Below are 7,353 nucleotides of genomic sequence, written 5' to 3' on the forward strand. Positions count from 1 at the left end.
GAAAGAGCGCCCCAGCAGGTAGTAACGGAGGGCGAGGACCGCCCACTTGATCACCAGGCACTCTTTCTCAATTGTGCTGTAGCGCCCCTCACGCACTGACAGCTTGCGGTTGATGTATAGGACCGGGCGGTCCTCCCCCTCCACCCGCTGGGACAAAACGGCCCCCAGCCCTCTGTCTGACGCATCCGTCTGTAACAAAAAAGGGAGAGAGAAGTCAGGGGAGTGTAAGAGTGGCCCCCCACACAGTGCAGCCTTTACCTCAGAGAAAGCCCGCTGGCACTGCTCCGTCCACTGGTCCAGATCTGGCGCCCCCTTTTTAGTGAGGTCAGTCAGCGGGCTGGTGACGTCCGAATAATTAGGTATAAACCTACGATAGTAGCCAGCCAGCCCCAGGAACTGTCTCACCCCCTTTTTGGTCTTGGGCCTCGGGCAGGCTGCAATCGCTGCTGTCTTATTAATTTGGGGACGCACCTGCCCGTTGCCCAAGTGGAAGCCCAGATACCATACTTCCACCCGCCCAATCGCACACTTCTTCGGGTTGGCAGTGAGTCCCGCCTGCCTCAGCGACCTAAGGACGGCCCTCAGGTGTTGCAGGTGCCGCTGCCAGTCATTACTATAAATGATGATGTCGTCTAGGTAAGCGGCCGCATAGGTGGTGTGCGGCCGGAGGACCCGGTCCATCAGCCGCTGAAACGTAGCGGGCGCCCCAAACAGCCCAAACGGAAGTGTGCCGAACTGGTGTAAGCCGAACGGTGTGGAAAAGGCCGTTTTCTCTCGGGATAATGGAGTCAAGGGGATCTGCCAATATCCCTTCATCAAATCCAGTGTCGAGTAAAAGCGAGCCGTGCCTAGTCGATCGAGCAGCTCATCAATACGAGGCATTGGGTACGCGTCGAATTTAGACACCGTGTTGACTTTTCTATAGTCCACACAGAACCGGACTGAGCCGTCGGCCTTGGGAACCAAGACCACCGGGCTGCTCCAGTCACTGTGGGACTCCTCGACGATGCCCATTTCGAGCATGGCCTGAAGTTCTTCCCGAACCACTTTTTTTTTGTGTTCGGGTAATCTATAAGGACGGCTACGCACTACCACCCCCGGGGGCGTCTCTACGTGGTGTTCTATGAGGTTAGTGCGACCGGGCAGGGGCGAGAACACATCCGAAAACTCGGCCTGCAACTGGGCGACCTCCGTGAGTTGAGTCGGGGAGAGGTGGTCTCCACAGGGGACCGGAGAGGTACGTGATGCCAATGACCCTTTTTGGACCTCCGGCCCCAGCTCCGCCTTCTCCGGAACTACCGACACCAACGCCACGGGGACCTCCTCGTTCCAGAGTTTCAGCAGATTGAGGTGGTAGATCTGTAGTGCCCCCTCCCTGTCCGTTCGCCTAACCTCATAGTCGACGTCCCCGACTCGCCATGTGACCTCAAAGGGTCCTTGCCACTTGGCGATTAATTTGGAGCTCGACGTGGGCAACAGGACGAGTACCTTATCTCCCGGAGTGAACTCTCTAAGGCGTGTGCCCTTGTTGTACAGGCGGGCTTGCCGTTCCTGGGCCTGCCGCAAATTCTCCTGAGTTAGGTGGGTGAGCGTGTGGAGTTTTGCGTGCAGATCCATAACGTACTGAATTTCGTTTTTGCTCTGTGAAGGTCCCTCCTCCCAATTTTCCTGCAGTACATCTAAAATGCCGCGCGGCTTACGCCCATATAATAATTCAAACGGGGAGAACCCCGTGGAGGCTTGGGGGACCTCTCGCACTGCAAACAACAAGGGTTCGAGCCACTTATCCCAGTTACGTGCATCCTCACTTACGAATTTTTTGATAATATTCTTGAGGGTGCGATTGAACCGTTCAACTAAACCGTCCGTCTGTGGGTGATAAACGCTGGTGCGGATCGGCTTAATACCCAGTAGCCCATACAGTTCGCTCAGTGTTCGTGACATAAACGAGGTGCCTTGGTCAGTCAGAATCTCTTTCGGGATTCCAACCCGGGAGATGACGTGGAAGAGGGCCTCTGCAATACTGCGTGCTGAGATATTGCGAAGAGGCACCGCTTCCGGGTATCGCGTTGCATAGTCCACCAGAACCAATATAAAGCGGTACCCTCGTGTTGACCGATCTAATGGCCTGACGAGATCCATCCCAATTCTTTCGAACGGGGTCTCGATTAATGGTAGGGGGCGCAAGGGCGCTTTTGGAATGGCCGCTGGATTTACTAACTGGCATTCGCGGCACGCCGTACACCACTTACGGACGTCGCCGCGAATCCCCGGCCAATAGAATCGGGCCATTATCTGGGCGAGTGTCTTATCCTGCCCGAGGTGTCCAGCCATGGGATTAAAGTGAGCCGCCTGGAATACCAATTCCCGGCGGCTCTTTGAAATTAACAACTGGGTGACTCGCTCTTTCGTCTGAGTGTCCTGCGTCACTCGGTATAACCTATCCTTCAAAATGGAAAAATAGGGGAAGGACGGGGTGGCGTTCGGCTGGAGCGTTTGACCATCGATTACTCTCACTTGGTCAAATGTGTGTCGCAGAGTCTCGTCTCGCGATTGTTCCAGTGGGAAATCCGCGAGGGATTCCCCAATAGAAAGAGGAGGGGCCGGCAGCTCCTCACTCTGTCGCAGAGATGACGTAGACGGCTCTGCGACCGCAGCTCCAGCCAAAGCGACACCGGGACCTTCCCCCGTCAACCGGCAGGACCCACTCTTTACTAGGCGTGCCATTAAACCCCGAAATCCCGGCCAATCAGTCCCCAAGATCAAAGAGTGGGTAAGGCGAGGATTAACCGCCGCCTTCACTATCGATTTTTCCCCTCTGAAATATATGTGGATCGACACCAACGGGTAGCTGTGAATATCCCCGTGCACACACAACACCTTCACCCCTTGTGCTCCCCCCAATGCCTCATCTTGCACCAGGCTTTGGCGGATCGAGGTCTGATTGCAGCCTGAATCCACCAACGCCTGATATGTAGCCCCTTGTACACTTACCGGTATGCGATACACTCCGGCCCGATCGAGGGCAGCCTCTGGCGCGTCGGGGATCCGCACCACCGCCCCCACCTCCATCGCTGCACACTGTTGCTGCAGGTGGCCCGGTTCCCCGCAGCGTCAGCAAACCAGCCCGGGCCTTCCCTCTGCAGCTGTGTTCTGGGGCTCACTCACCTGAGGGGGGGGAGAGACAGACACAGAAGGGAGAAACGGGAGGGCACCACGGGTGCGGCGGGCCGGCTGGGGTGGAGCCGGCCCCCGCCTCCGTGGTGGGGGAATGGGGCGAGGATGGGACATGGGAGGAGGGGGGGAGACAGAGAGAGAGAAGAGGAGAGAGAAGACGATGTCATCTGTTGTCCTGCCGCCGGAACAGCCGCCAGATGCCAGTCCTACGGCCTGATCCAGCGACGCCGGGCGGTGGCACTGGACCCACTCCGCGGTTCCGGCTGGTAAGCGGGCGATGAACTGTTCCAGCGCCACCTGGTCGATGATTCCCTCGGCGTCGCGATCTTCGGCCCTCAGCCACCGCCAGCAGGCGTCCCGGAGCTGCTGGCCGAACGCGAATGGGCTGCCGACTTCCTCCATCCGCAGCGCGCGGAAGCGCTGGCGCTGCTGCTCCGGCGTGCGCCCCACGCGCTGGAGGACGGCCTGGCGAAGGTCGGCGTAGGCCAGCTGGCGGTCAGCGGGGAGCTGTAGTGCGGCCAGCTGCGCCTCTCCCGTCAGGAGGGGGAGGAGGTGCGCCGCGCGCTGCTCCATTGGCCACCCCGAGGCTTCGGCGACCTGCTTGAACAAGGTGATGAAAGCCTCGGGGTCGTCCTGCGGGCCCATCTTGGTCAAGGTGAGGGGAGACGGGCCCGCGGCCGGGGCGCTGGTGGACCCCGCCGACGCGAGGAGCCGCCGGAACGCCTCTCGGTCTTCCTGCTGGGCCAGCACCAGGGCTTCGAAGCGGCGCTCCTGCTCCTTTCGGAGCGTGACGAGTGCCTGGTGCTAGCTCTGCTGAGCCGTGGCGAGGGCGTGGACCAAGTCCGCGAATGGGGAGGATTCCATGGAGCTGCAGAACTGGTGCTCCACCTTTTCCGGGTTTCAGCACCACTGTAGCATGGATAATGTGTGGGTGGAGCACAGAGGACGGCAGGACAACGTTTGGAGGTAGAGAAAGCGTATTTATTAAACAACTTTTCAGTTATACTACGGCGTAAGCACACACGCACACAGACACACACTCAGCCTCCAATCCCGGGTCGCGCTCCCTCTGCTCTCTCTCAGCCTCCTTAAATAGGGAGCGGTTTACTGGGAAAACACACACAAAACACAGGTTAATTACTGTCAGGTGTAGCGATTCTGCCACTCACCTTCCCTGGCTCCACCCTCCTGTCACAGACCAACGCTTGACCACGCCCCCGCTGCCACACAATGATTCCTTAATGCTTTATTGGACATCAACTGTGACTGAACCTTTTAGAGTTCCAGCAGGGGGACAAGTGAAGAATCTCTAAGTGTAAAGATGGTTGGCAAAAATATCAAAAATAATTGAGGCTTTCATTATTTAGTTTAACAACAGTCTGATGTTTTATTTAGTGTCTACAAAAATAATACTTAGTATTTTGTATGAGGAAACCAGGATATTATTGTTAAGTTACAAAAACAATTTGCTTTTAACATAGTAGGGGGCATGGAGGTGCAGTGGTTCGCACTGTTGCCTCACAGCAAGCAGGTTCTGGGTTCAATCCTCCCAGTCAATTGTATGGAGTTTGCATGTTCTACCTGTATGGGTTTCCTCCAGGTGATCTGGTTTCTTCCAACATTCCAAAGACATGCAGTTAACTGGCTACTCTAAATTGTCCATATGTGAATGTCTATCTCTCTGATAGCCCAGTGGGGTATATGCCCTGTTTAGAGTTTACCCCAACTCTCACTCAATGTCACCTTACACATGACCTGCAGAAAATGAGTGAACTTAAATAATTTATCAAAGTAAAACTATAGATTGTTCTCTGATAAGCCGATATACTGTATTATCTGACTGTACAGCTTGGACTCCAACAACTCATGCACATCCCCCTACTGGCTAAATTATTACCTCCGCCAAGGAGGTTATGTTTTCGGTAGCGTTGGTTTGTTTGTTTGTTTGTTTGTTTGTTTGTTTGTTGGTTTGTCTGTTAGCAACATTACGGAAAAAGTTATGAACGGATTGCTCTGAAATTTTTTTCCAGAGGTGTGACTGGGCACAAGTAACAATCCATTAAATTTTGGCGGTGATCCGGATCACTTTCTGGATCCCGGATTTTTTTTAAAGGATTCTTGGCGGAGGTCTGCGCTCTCTGAGTGCTTTTCTAGTTCTATTTTAATTATGTCCACTTTTCAAAATTGTATATTTCAGATTATTCTATTTCTTATTGTGTGTTTATAGCTATTTTTTGTCTTTGCTAAATTCTTCTATTTTAACTGTTCAAGCACCAATCACCAGAGCAAATTCCTTGTATGTGAGAACGTACTTGGCAATTGCTGGATTTCAGTCACGTGACCTTTCTTAGCGGTTTTACTTGAAGTGAAATAGCTGGTGGTCTAAACAGCTGCCGTAGTGCAAACAACTAGCGATAACTTATCAGAGTATGCTCATAATCTAGAAGCCACTGCTCGCTTTAAATATATTCAGAAGATTACTATGTGCAATGGAATCGACCCCTACAGTCTGGGAAAGAATGATTTGTCATACGATCTTGAAAACTACCCTTCAGTCGAGTTCCCCGACATCTTGAATTATCTGGTGTTGCAGACATCCTTCTACACCGCAAAACAGATGAAAGCGTGGAAGAGTATGGAGGCTTCCAACTTTTTTGTATGTGGCTGGGTAAAGGACCTTGGTATCAAGTCACTGCCGAATGAATCCTGTATTGTTTTTGCCCGTGTAAGTATGTTTTTTTAAGCTTTTTGTTCGCGTCTTTACAACGAAGCGCTGCAAGTTGAAGTGTAAACAAACAACAGTTTGCTTGATTCTCACTTGTGTTGACTCTTATCTCTCAGGTAAATCATTCACAAAGATCATCAGAAATCCCTTTAAAGACCTGGATCCTAGTTAAACAAGACAGAGAAGTGATCACGGTGCATTGTAACTGTATGGCTGAGGAAGAATTTTGTCGCGCCTTTCATGCATATGGACTTTGTGAGGAGTGAGGAGGAAACAAAGAAACAGCTGGGGACTTCAGCGCTTCGTGACTGAAAAAAAAGTACCATAAAATAATGATACAGCAAGAAAAGTACTTGGAAACCACTAACGACACCACTGAGAGGGATATACAAACCTTTCACCAAGTGATCACTGCAAACTCGAGCATGCTTCGACTTGTCTCCCTTTAATTTCAGTGAGAGGTTCAAAAGCCACTTTTCTCAACGTCCATTCATCCATTATCTGTAACCGCTTATCCTGTCCTACAGGGTCACAGGCAAGCTGGAGCCTATCCCAGCTGACTATGGGCGAGAGACAGGGTACACCCTGGACAAGTCACCAGGTCATCGCAAGGCTGACACAAACAACCATTCACATCTACGGTCAATTTCAAGCCATCAATTAGCCTAACCTGCATGTCTTTGGGGGAAACCGGAGCACCTCCACACAAACACAGGGAGAACAAGTAAACTCCACACAGAAAGGCCTTCGCCAGCTGCTGGGCTTGAACCCGGGAGCTTCTTGCTGTGAGGCGACAGTGCTAACCACTACACCACTGCTGCCGATGTCTTTTTGTGAAATCATGTGTTCATTCACCCTTTTTTATTAGTTTATTTACGGAGAACCCTGAAGAAACTTTTATCAGTTTGATCGGTTCAAACAACCTAAAACAATCTGTGGGTGGTAGAAGAAACCAACTGGACTTGTTTGAAGATTCTTGAAAACGTTTCACCTCTCATCCGAAAGGCTTCCTCAGTTCTGTCTGACTAATAGGGAGTATCAGGTATTTATCCTCTCATGGATCATAATAGAATCAGAATCAGAATTCTGATGGCTGCATAGTAGGTGGCTGATAAATGATGTCTTAGACCCCCACCTCTGTTCAGTGATGGCCATTCCAGGTTGACAAAAAAGAATGATCCTCTCTGGCTAAAATGTCTGCCAGTTTTCTGGAAGTCCTCTCATACTCCCGCACCAGTCGAAGGGATCTCATCCCAAAGTGCGTAAAACAATGCAAGCGTCAAGCATTTTTCATGTACCTTCTTCATACAAATGCTTTGTCAACGGAGCTTTGGTTGACCACCAAGTAAAGTTTTGAATAACTAATGAGGCAGATATGATGTCATGTGAAAATCTGATTCTGATATGATTTTAAGATATTGATCCATTTGACCATCAAGAGACTTTTTAAA

This window comes from Neoarius graeffei, chromosome 9, assembly GCF_027579695.1.
Source record: "Neoarius graeffei isolate fNeoGra1 chromosome 9, fNeoGra1.pri, whole genome shotgun sequence".
Classification (NCBI taxonomy): Eukaryota; Metazoa; Chordata; class Actinopteri; order Siluriformes; family Ariidae; genus Neoarius; species Neoarius graeffei.